At 40.1% G+C, this 12,670-nt stretch overlaps 1 protein-coding gene across 3 annotated transcripts in view; it reads left to right on the top strand.

Annotated features, from left to right (window-relative positions):
• The first annotated feature begins 361 nt into the window (after positions 1 to 361).
• The window catches only part of ARPP21 (cAMP regulated phosphoprotein 21), a 152,568-nt gene continuing 140,259 nt past the window's right edge, over positions 362 to 12,670 (top strand). For 2 of the 3 annotated variants that reach the window (XM_008710446.2, XM_040636986.1), the window contains exon 1: positions 363 to 1,255. The gene's annotated coding sequence lies outside the window, so the exon portion shown is untranslated. Of the gene's footprint in view, positions 1,256 to 12,670 lie in introns of all 3 variants that reach the window. The other variant, XM_040636987.1, reaches the window with a different exon arrangement.

Below are 12,670 nucleotides of genomic sequence, written 5' to 3'. Positions count from 1 at the left end.
GCGGGGAGGCGGTGTGGAGGGACAGGGGACAGCTTGCCAGTTTTCCCTCTGATTAATGACGCTCACGCTGCCGCGCGTGGCTCCGGCGCTTTGTCTCCAGCCTCGGGGCTGGCGGAGAACTGCCGGGGAATGGATGGCACTGCGCGCGGGGCGCACCCGGCAGGTGCCCGCGCTCGGACTCTGCCAACTCCGGCCGCGCCCAGTGGCAGAGGCCCTAGCCCCCGAAGGCGCCCGGCCCGGCCGGCTCCCGGGTGTGGCGGTCCGGGGGGCTGGAGGCTGCAGCCGGGGCGGGGACGGATGCGGCCGGGGCTGCGGGGAGGAGCCGGGCGCGTGGGAGGGCAGGGACTGGCGGAGGGGCAGGCGGCGGAGGCGGGGAGGCAGGGGCGCGGGACAGAGGGACGGAGGCTGGCTGGTTGGGGGTGGGACGACAGAGTGACAGAGCAACGGACAGGTGGGAGCAGTTAGACAGCTTGAGTCGGGGAGAGCAGAACGCTGAGAAAGAGAGGCAGAGCGGGAGAGAGAGGGAGCGAGACAGAGGGAGAGGGCGCGAGAGGGAGAGAGAGAGAGGAAGAGAGAGAGAGAGCGAGAGCAGCACTCGCGTGCACCCTCCCCTCCAGACGCCCTCCGCTGTCCGAAGGAAGCGGCCGGGGCACTGAGTGGGAGCTGGAGAGCTATGCGGGCACAGAAGACGGGAACAGGGATCCTGAATTGCTAGTGGGACCGAGACACGCCGAGGGACGGACAGATCGACACACGCACGGACTGCCAGCCGGCACGAGTGGCAGCTCCGAGAGCAGAGCGCAGGAGAGCCAGAATCCAGCGCTGAGCTGCCCGGCTGAGAGACAGGCAGACAGACGTGCGGAGGGACAGACTGGCAGACAGGAGGCGGGGGCTCGTTCACTCCCGAAGCCAACCCGGCAGAGAAGGCGGCGGCGGCGCCCCCTGAGCTCGTCCGGAGCAGCAAGCAGCGGGGGCAGCGGGGTCGCCAGCCAAAGCCATCACAGTCGCCGGAGCCGCGCGTGGATCCCAGCCGCCGACCCGGCAGAAAGCTCGTTTTACTAACAGTTAAATAAATCGACCAAAAAAAAAAAAAAAAAAAAAAGAAAGAAAAAAAACCAAAAACCAAAAAAGCCAAGCCAAACCAAACAAATCCAGCCAATTCAATCATTGAGAAACAATATTAATAAAAACCAAAAACTAAATCAAATCAGTCAAGGCACCAAGACGCTGGGGGGATACCCACTGTTCCGTCAAGGTAATAATCAAGGTCTTCCGACGTGAACATTGCACGTCTTTTGTGATTTTTTTTTTCTCCTCTTTTCTGCCTTATATCTGTGTTTTTCTTTAGATTTCTTTCTCATCTGTATTTCTCCTTCATGTTTGTAGAAAATTGTTGATGTTATACATGTATTGTGTTTTTATGTTTCATCAAAGGAGGGGTAGACTCCCCTCCCCCAGAAAAGCTGGAAGAGAACTGAGAAGGGCAGTTCTTTTCATCAGAGAAGTCTACAGTGATTTATGCAGGTTTCATGGTAGAAAGTTTAGGACCCTCTTATTTCATTTGAAAAGAGAACTATGCAAGAGGCAAAAAAAAGTTGTAATCAGTTTGTTGTTCTCAGGGTCTGGCTCCCAAGGGCTTTTGGGGGAAAAGATGTTACCTTTTATTTTTACATGTTTGAAATTTGTGTTTCATTGCAAACTCCAAACTTAATGTCTTGTGTGTTGGGTTGTAAATATGGTGGTGGAACTGAGTTGAATCGATCATGTATTCAGAAAGTTTCTTAGGAAGAGAAATGGACTCAGTTAATGTGTATGCATAGAAATAGAGCTGAAGTGGATGTGGTTGCTGACAGCTGCAAGGCTGAGTACTTGATCACCTCCTTAAGATACAAGATAAGGACAGAGTCCAAGCCTAAAAGGAAAGGCAAAGGAGGCATTGAAAGTTACAAAGGGATGAGAAGCTAGTAAGCACAATGCAAGGCTGGTAGAAATCATTTCTTGGGAACGTGTTTAGAGTGCAGATATCCATTTTGATTTCTGATTTTTAAAGGCTATTGGTATGACACTTTAGACTCTCCAAAAACAATGACATTCCCCAAATTTGAATGAATCTGTACAAGATTTTGCTCAAATGCTGAATAATTACAAATGATTCCCACCTCCTCCTCACCTACTTTGGGGATCAGAATCGCTATGATTGTTTTAAGAAAACAGAAAGGGAGATGACAGGAAATAATTTTTTTTTGGTAAAAGTTAGAAAACCTTTGACATACACTTTAAAATAAGTGCACCTACTCCTTTGATCCTCTGTATTTGTGTCACCATGGGACTTGTGTGTCTTAACAGGATTTTAGTTAATGTCATTTTCACAATGAGACAGTCGTTTGGAAGCCAAGAGCTCTAGCTATGTGCTGTTCAAATAGCCAAATAATCTAGTGTTTTGGCAGTAATTGCTTCTGCTGCACTCCTAACGTGGATCACATGTGAAAAATTATATATGCGCTCATTTCAGGTTTATATGGATTTGTAAGGTATGTATTTGTGTTTGATCCCGTATTTCCTCTCTTATCACATTCCTTCACTTCTTTTTATCATTTCAACAAACAATATTTTTTAATTTTCTGGAGAATGAGTTTAGGATATTTTTTAAGGAATACACTTCACACAAAAGATGCAAAAGTCTAACCTCTTACTGTCCTTGCTTATCAATACTATTTGTTTGCTTTAAATAATTTGGTTTATATGCAGTTTTTAAGACATTTAGATGCTGTGCATTTATGGCTCCGTTTCTCTTGACATGGTTTGTGTTATTTGATAAATAATAATACAAATCAATTGCTGTAGGTGAATGCCTCCTTAACAGAATACTTGGTTTAGGTAAGGCATATTTAAAGAAACTTCTGCAGCTTCAGAAATTGACTTTGAGCTTCTCAGTGACTTAATTTCACTACACGCTGATTTCTCTTTTACAGTATTCAACTCAGACAGAGACAGGTTTGTGTGAGCTCTTAGATTCGCAAATTGCTGATCTCCCAGTGACTTTCCCTCTTAGATCCCAGCTGAGTATGGTTACCTTGAGAACTGTGGCATTAGCCCTGTTAGAGCATGCTCCACTGGGGAGTTCTGTGCTGTCTATTTTTAATGCTATTTAATGAAGGAGGGAGCGCCTCACTCAGCAATAAAAGAAGCATGATGGAAGACAGAGCAGTGCATGGTTTTGGATACTGGAGAAGGATATATGAAAAGGTACAGACTGGCCATTGGATATGGTAATTTTAATTAGTCCTAATGTGTTGTACTAACAGAAATCAATTGATTTTAGTGAGAGAATTACACATGAATAGTCTGCTATGTGTTTTCATAATCCTCTTCAGTAATTCTTAGAAAGAAGACTCAGTCATTTGAGTGCCTTAAAACTTAAAGGAGATATTAACCAAGGGGTTGCTGCACACATACTATTTTTCATACAAGCTGTCAGATTCTTGGATGGTGAGAAGTGCAGAAATAATTTCAGATTCCTAAAATACTGTTCTAGTGGAGGGTTTGGAGCTTGTAAAATGTTTTGGGCATAAAACAACTAACATCCTTCTAAGACATTATAACTTGAAGCTCTGCCTTGTGAATTTTCGTTTTTCTTTTATAAACTTGGAGTCTGGTTCCAGAATTGTGGCAACTAAGTGAAGTGGGAAGTTTTGGTTGAACTTGGTAGAAAATTTGAGTTGTTTTCTCTCCTTATTTTGAGATAAGCACAATAGATTTATCTTACTGAAGGTTAGGTATTTTTAAAATGTAGATAGCAGAAGCAGCACTAATAATTTTTGGGAAGTTATAATGAGGGGGGAATATCTTAATGTTATAGTGCATAAAACATAAGAAGCCATCTGTCTGCAATGTTTGTATAACGTAGAACACCTGTCTTGAGGTAGACAGTGAAAACGTTCAATCAGAAAGGTCTCTGTTATTCATTTTCATATTAACAACATGCTATATAATCAGGTTATATATTTGTTCAAAGTGAAGCTAATTAGACAAATGCCTAAGTAGTTTAAAAATTAATAAACATGAGAGAAAGTGAGAAATTTTATTAAGTGGGGTAGTGAGTTATATAATTATTGTTAAATAAAGCTGGTAGAGCAACGTACAGAGTTTTTTAGATTTTGCCAATTTCTGTGAAGAATAATCCCCCCAAAATAAACTACTAAGAGAAATGTATTGTAAGGAGTTATTCTAATTTGTTGTTATTGTTGTTTTCTACTTTGTACTTCTGGGGGAGGGGAAATAATTACACACTGGCTGTAATATTGCCCTTAGTGGTCATGCTGTTTGGACCACAATGCTGATAACTTTCTCAAGATTCTCAAGTCAGTGGGCATTCTCATCTGAATTCAATGTAAATTTTGTCTGTGGACAAGATAATGATAAGCTACATGAGTAGAGTGTGGAATGAGTCAGCCCCTGAAGACACAATGTACAACATAGACAGAAGTGAATATGACTGAGGATTCTCATTAGGATTGGGAGACAGTTTGAAGTCCATAAGGTTGGAAATTGCAAATGAACCGTTTGCATATAAGTTAATGTAATTCAGATCTGCTTTGCAACAAGGGTAGGAAAGAATGTGGGGCTTAAAAATGATGTGGACAGTGAAAGTCATTTCTTCAAATGGTAAGTACTGGCATCACTCTAACTGGTACCATGGGGTGGTAGCATGTTTAGAAATTTGTGACTTTCTAATCAGAAAAAGAATTGTCTCCCTTAAAATGCATTATGTCACCTGGAAAGTTCTGGACACATTTTAAGTCAGTGATGACCTTATAAAATACAGACTTCCTCCCTTTAGACAAAGGGTCTTTATTTTTTAGGGAATCTTGTGGTTCCAGAGGCTCTATGTTTCCGCTGACTTTGCTTTCTTTTGTTTTTCATTCTAACATTTAAAGTTAAATATGATACATAATTTCAAGCAGTGCTATGAGTAAGTGCTGAAGGACTATTGAAGGTAAAGAATATTAGCAAGCTGTATCTGTGACTGGGTTTGTTTTTCTCAGGCTATCTTTGCTTCTGAGTGTTAGTTTCCTTTAAGGTACATTTATGCCAAGTTCTAATAAATTGATTTTTTTTAGTGTCTTATCCAAATTAATTTTGCTCATTTTGGGTTAAACTTGGCCCTGGATGTTCACAGGATTTATTATTTGTATTTACCTCACAACCATTTCATTGCCATGAAGAGCAGATATAAGCTGAGATACAAAGTATTTAAATTATATACATAAATATAATATTCTTGATAAAAAATAAAGTGCTTGGGATGGAGCATCAAGTTCGTTTAGGAGTTTTTAATGTTTGGTAACCTTGTTACCTTTTGGCCTCTAAGTCCTCTGTAGTCTGGAGATGTTTTCTTAAGGTATAAAATGCCCGTATAACATTTTGAATATACCTTTCTCTAATATTACTGGGACATTTCTGCATCCCGGGAAATAGCTGTGCAGGTAAACCAAAAAGTGAATTGAAATAATTATACCAGGAAAATAGAGAGCATTTTGAAAAAAACAAAAGGATTGGCTTGAATACACCAAATTGTCTGTCTACTTTCAGACAGAATCCTTAACCATTATGTTATGTTCCTCTTTTCTAGCTGCCAACATAGAGCTTAATGTTGCCAGGTGGAATGAGTGTTAATCACTAGCCGTGGCCACAGTAGATCAATATTTTGAATTCCTCCACACATTTTCCCAAGGACATTTCTTCTGGCAGTTTTTTATACCCCCGCTTAATGTATGTGTCCATGCCACATATTATATAAGATTGTTCTGAGTCTTATAATCAAGGGATGCCTATTAGGATAAAAGTGCAGCTTCAACTTACTAAAATACTGAAAAATTAGTCCAAAATGGTCTCACTCAAGACACTTATTCATAATAAATGTATGTATTTTTAAAGTAACATCCTTTACAATTGCTCCTTCTGTCTAGCAACAGAGAATAATGTCATTTTATCCAGGTGAAGGGGAGAGAGGACCCGTTGGTAATCATCCCTTTTAAGAACAGGCCTCTTAATCACATTCTCACATTTCACATTACTTCAAAATGACACAACAGTTCATAAATTAGAAATCCACCGTGGATAACACACAAAGTATTGAGATCTCGCTAACAAAATTACTTCTGCAAATAATAACATTGGTTTTAAGATAAATGAAAATAAAAAATATGGTTTTGAGAGGAAAAATTTGAGATTTTTAATAAGAAAACAATTACGTCACTTTTTATTTCAAATATTTTGTCAAAGTTTGAGATTTATTTGACATATTGTGGTTGTTTCCACCCAGAATCACGTTGTATAATATGTAATCTTTTTTCTGCAGTGCTGAGATATATTCACAAAGCTTATCTACCCAGATAAACCAGTAATCTCTTCCTGATACCCACACAAGCTAGGCAATAAGTCCTTGTGATAGGGACATGCAAAAGAAGAACTCGGTGAATTCTTAACGAGACTTAGTGCAGGAATGCTTAATAACGGATGCACGTTTCCTTACGTTTGTGGGATCCTCAGTTGGTTCTTTCTTACGCACTAAATACTTGAGATAAGGAGAACTGTCTCTAGGGAAGCGGAAACCAGATGAGCAGCTTTGCTTCTAATTGCTAAGATACGATACTCACTTTAGAACATTCTCGTCCCTAGAATCATACTGAAAGGGAAAAAAATGCACGTTGACATATTTCGATCTAGTTGAAATTAAGAAGCAACACCAATAACTGAGGTAAAATGTTTCAACATGTTTAAAGAACAAAATGAAACATCAATTTCAAAAAGTTTTAAGGTCCTAGAGGTCCAAATATACTATCCCTTGGCTTGTAAATCAGAAGGCCTAGCTATCCTCTAACTGTTCAGTAACTTGAGTTGCTTTCAGGTGCTCTCATCACTGTGGCAGAGGCCAAAAGAATCAAGCCATGGGTCAAAAGAGGGTGAAGGAAGGGCACAAAAACTCCCTGGAATCCAGGAGCTACCCATAATTGTTTAACTGTTATTTGTTCATGAACTCAATAGGAAAATAAAGAGCTATTAAATTGCTTTTGGAGCTTTTATAAAAAGGTATATATTAAAATGTTTCTACAAACACAAGCTAAAATTCTCACACAAAGTTCTAATATTTTTTGATACAAAAATATCTATCCTCTGCATGACATGTTTTTCTCAGCATTTTGTCTGTTAAAATGTGAGTTTGGTGGAAATCCCAGCATTGCTGGCATTTGATTCAATTTAATCACCAAAGAGCTTTTGGACAGAAAATGAGTAGATTCTATGTGAGTATGTGACAGAATCAGGATTTCTGCAGCATTTGCAAGCTTCAAATACTCACTGGTTCTTTACAAAACTGAGAGAGTTGTTAAAAAACAAGAGAGACTTTGATTAGAAATATGGCACTTTATTTTCTTTTTTTAGAGAAAGAATATTGAAATTTATGGTTAGATGATGACTCTTTAAGCCAACATAGCAGACAGTTGAGTCAAAACTGCTATTGAATTCTGCAAATTAATTAATTGTCAGGACTTTGCAGCCGTATCTATGATCCTATTTTTTTTATCTGGCTTATGGGAATGATCAGGTAACACTTTTAAATTACATAGTTTCGTATTTGTTTATTTTAAACTTGCTTAGATATGTTGGTATTATTGGAATTTTAGGAAACGGCCAAATAACCTGCGTAAGCATTAAAAATAAGCATTCATAAGCACTCATAAGCATTCAAAAATCCCACTGCACACAGCTAGCTGGTATTAAAGATTCTTCATTTTTTTTTTTTCACTTAGGTGATGATTTAACTTTGGTCACGGCAGCTAATTCCTTTGTGAAGATTAAAATCTTTCTCCAACCCTGAAATTTCCACATAATCACTGACAGAGTCCTGGAAAGATAAAATACTAGAGCGTGCGATCGTGTTGGGCATACACGCGTTGCTCTCTGCTTAAGCCCAGTTAGACTCTCTAGCTGGACACCTTCGTCTTTAATTATTATTGTAATGATTGTCTTCGTCCACAACAATGGATGACCTAGGTTTTAGTGGGTTTTTTCAACATCAAGAGGTAAGGGAGTACACATAGTTAAATGTGAGAGTTTATGTATTAAAACAATTACACATATTCTGGGACGAGGTTGTCAATATCCCTCCAAGAGAGAGATTATTTTATTCCACCAATGACCATATGTCTGCTTTTTTCTGTTTGTTTGTTAGATAGGATATCAGGAGCTCTAGACAGAGAGTTGTTTATAATTCAGTGGAGCTTCCGATGGAAAGTCGGGTTCAAACTAGCAGAGGGGATTATACCAGAGGTGTGCTGTGAGCTTATCTGGGAGGGAGCCGGTGTTTGTTGTGTGCGAGGAAGGCAGGCTTTACCGCGGAGCTTCCGTGGGGGTCTGCAGGTTACAGATATGTGCAAACTTGGACTGAAGTAAAAGGTCTTGGGAAACAAGGCCTAAATACGGTGTTGTATTCACATCTTACTACTCCACAACTTACCTCCGATGCAGTTTCGCACCTGAACAACCAGTCCTGGTGTCTGGCTTCTGGGTCTGAGTAAGTAACAGTGTGACGGTGGCCATGACTCTAAACCTCTCCACCTGTCACAGTTTCTGCAGGTAAAATTGTGAGTGACACTCGTCCAATATAAACAAATTACTAGCTACACGACTTTAGCAATTTAGTGACTTCCTCCTTGCTTCGGTTTTTTCATTTGTAAAGTCAGATCAGGCCTACCCGGAAGGATTGAAGCAGAAACGAAGTGCTCAGCACAGGCACATAGGTATCATGCACTAAAAAGAAGCTATCATCTTTTCATATAAAAACCTGTAGAGATTTAACCTCATTACGTAATGGAGACAAACTTCCCTTTAAGATTTTGTTGTTGTTAGCAATTTAGAGTACAGCTTTCTTTTTTTTCTACCCTGTAACGTTTTTGGTGGTTAATATTGGAGACTAGCTTTGCTCTTTTTCTGTGTCTATGAAATATGGAAGGCCAAGCCAAGGTCGGAACTCCTCGAGGAGTGTATACTGCAGAAGAATCCTGATGTTGCACAAGGCGGCCACCTTGTGTCAGTCTCTAAGGGAAGGGGTGGCCCAGTTCAGGTTTGTCTACAAAGTGAACATATAGATAATATTTCTCCAAAACAGTTCAGCTGTGTCATTGTTACCATCTAAAAGGGATGGCTAAAGAACAGAATCGTTGAACAAGAAGGGGTTGGAATGGCTCCGTGAAGGAATAACCTTAAATCCTGTGTTAATGGATGAAAGCTTTTAAATGGCAGATTTGGACTGGCACGGGACGTGGAAATATTTTCAACTGTCTCTGAGACATTAAAGCAAGTGTTGACGCCTTGGGCTTGCTGGTCAGCTCCCTGGCACCCCACAGAAGGCTTTGGTTTCTCAGCACTCAGTGAGCTGTTCGGGCTGAGTAGCTGATCTGGCCTCTGATCCTGAAACATCTGCTCTTCCTGCTGCTGAAATGAATCATTTCTGCACCCGTGTGAAGGTGGCCAGAGGAGGGGAGAAACTCCCCTCATAACTGGGGTTTAATCGGTGGGTTCCCCTTTTAGGAAATGGGATGCCACAAGGCATATTCAGTGCAAGAGAAGGTGAGCCTTGCAAAGCAATAAATTCATCAACTAATTGAGCTTTATTTTCTGTTATAATTTGAATATCAGCCATTCTTCTGAAGGAGAACACACTCAGAAAGTGACCTAATGAAACTTCTCAGAAAGTGAGAATAAATTTATAATCCTTTGGTATTCTGATATTTGCTGAAAAACAAACTAAAAACAAGGAGAGGGTAGACAGATTTTATATATATAATATATTTTGTAGGTCTATCTATCTATATATCATGTCCATCATATATATCTTATTATAAATATATCTTATATATCTTGTCTATCATATATATAATATATATCTACGATCGGCATATATCTGCGTCTATACCTATATCCAGAATCTGCATAACGCACATGCTTAGAGTCATCTAGCTAACTCACATTAAGCAAAAAGTAATTTGGCCCCCAAACATTTCCTAATACATTTTTCCACCGTCCTTAGCAGTCCTTGCTTGCATGTGGCAGATGTTTAATTAAAGTTTGTTGAATTAAAAATTGATCTTTATATTGTTGATGGCATCTAATATTCAGGACTTAAGATCAGCCCCCCAGTAAAGTTTTAATTGTATTTTCCCCCTAAAGTTTCAGCCTAGTGGACTTGACATTCATCTTTCTGAAAGAGAGAACAAAGATGTGCCCTTGTACGTGGAATTGTAACTGAGCTCAATATTGTTTGGGCTGTCACAAAGGAGTCCCTTCAGATCTCAGGCTGTGACGTGGGCTTCTACAGGAATACAAGACCCCTAAAATTTTAGTCCACTTGAACAGAATACATAGATCACTTTTCCATCTGCATGGAAGGGAATTAAGGTCAACACTCAGTGAATGTGGTCTTGGGAGAAGGGATGAGGCAAAGGCAGGTTCACAAGAACTTTCCAAATCACTGGTACACAGAACTAGTGACAACTCATGTTTACTGGACAGGTGCCTGTGGAGAGATTAACGATGTTGAAGGTGATCCAAGATGTGGGGAGAGGATTCACTCCTCTAGAGGCTGAGTGAGCAGGCAGTGCTAGATTAGAAGGCAGGGGTGAGGAAGGGTGGGAGAAGCCAATGTGGCCAACTGGGGAGGGGGGAGGCCTCCAGTCTCCACTTCCTCCCAGCCCCGCAGCAGCTCTAACCAAGCTATAGGAGGGGCTGCCTTCTCTCCCTGCTGTATGGGAAAAGGAGTTTGGGGCATGGAGGATTTAGAATTCCATGTATACACAAAATTCCATGCAGTATTTTATTATTTACCATTGCTGACCCTCCTGGGATAAGATTATGGCCCCGATGCTTATTCACAAAGAAAGTTAACTAGGCCTCCTTCTGGAGAGTTTACTCTTAGCACCCTTCCAGGAGCAATTTGGGACTTTATCTAAGAACTAGAAATGATTTCAAATACAATTGTGGTAGACTTGTGATTTGTACACTTTGCAGATAAAACCAATAGCTATATCCAGCAGAAGGCCATTTGTATAATCAGAGATTCGCCCGACGGATCTAGCAAGAAAGGAGAGCTCTAAAATCAATTTTCCTAAAATCGCTGGAGAACATTACTTCATTGTTTCGACCTAGCTGTGAAAATAGATTGATTTTGATGTTTTAAGAAAGGCTGAGGGAATATCACTTGTTTTATCATTTATAGATTAGATCCTGGGGCTTAGGCAAGAATCAAATGGCTTGCACTGGTTGTCAAGGAATTCATAGCAGTGAGAAGAACCCAGACCTGCAAACTTGAAAGAATTCATCTATTTTACCCCAAGTCTTGGTGAACTTTCCTAATGTACTGAACTGATAGAAAGCCAACTTTTGGGTATTCCGGATGAAATACATTGTAAACATTCAGGAAATCTAAATGAAAAGAATGTGATATGTTTCTGTACTTTTTAGGAATCTACTGAGTGGCCATTTGTGGAGGAAATCTGTACTTATTTCTGTATTGATTAGGTCATTAGTCCCATTTGTTCGGCTCTGCGGGAATTACTTCACTTGGCTTGCTCCTTCTGCTCTCTGAACTACCTCACTTCTCCAGGCAAAAACTCTTATCAATAGAGAGATCCAAGATTTCTGTAGTTCTTCCTGTATCATTTGCTGATGCCACAGGGACAATGATAAGAAAAATCAATATTCCTCTATTGATGCTGACTTTACCTTTGGGTAGGTTTTTGATCGAAAGCTCCTTGTGGGGTTGTGGTTTTGGAAAACTAATTAGCTCAATAATTTTACAGTAAGTGTTAACTGATACTTATAAGCCACCTCTTGTGTGAAAGGCACTTGTGTGCCCATGTGATGTCCACACCAATCTACCCTCGGTTGTGATCACCGCTGTGGCAAAGTTTCTGTCCCAGCGTACTTGGGAATTCTTGTCTAAGGCAAAAGAAAGACGTCTATTTCATCCTTCTTTTGTTTCTTCTTTGTACTCTGGTTTATGCTGTCATATGTAATAGCCATGAGAAACCCAGAGATTTAGAGCTAACCTAGAGATTAGGAACTGAGAACCAGGGGCAGTGAAAGGACATGTGACTGGGCCATGGCATAGAAGGAAATAGAAATTAACTTGTAAAGCTGGTACAGAGTGACTGGAAATCTGTCTGTCTGCATCTCTGTACTTGTGGCTGCCATTTGAGACAAGAATGGATTCTCAGCTCCTGATTTCACCTCTGCTTGGGACACACTTTCACCTCATGTCATTGAAAGGAAATAGGCTTGAGGTCAAGGTGACCTAAATTTGAATGTCATCTCTGCCTCTCACTGGCCTGGCCAAGTTATCTTCAATTTTCTTATGACAATATTGTGGGCAGCAATACTGAGTTATTATGTGTAAAATATTTGCCACAAAATGGAAATGTTATCTCTTTCCTGCTTTCTCCTACAAGGACTGTTTATCCATTAAAACTTGGAAACCTACAAGTACATGTGTAATGAAATTATATAACAATGCTTGTTTTGAAAATAGTATAGAGTTGTAGATGGAGTCATTAAGTATTTTATCTGTGCACGGATAACTGAAAAAAAAAGAGAAATAAAATGATTTTGAGGG

Source organism: Ursus maritimus, unplaced genomic scaffold (genome assembly GCF_017311325.1).
Source record: "Ursus maritimus isolate PB19 unplaced genomic scaffold, ASM1731132v1 scaffold_20, whole genome shotgun sequence".
Taxonomy (NCBI): domain Eukaryota; kingdom Metazoa; phylum Chordata; class Mammalia; order Carnivora; family Ursidae; genus Ursus; species Ursus maritimus.
This window is presented reverse-complemented; position numbering and strand designations above follow the sequence as displayed.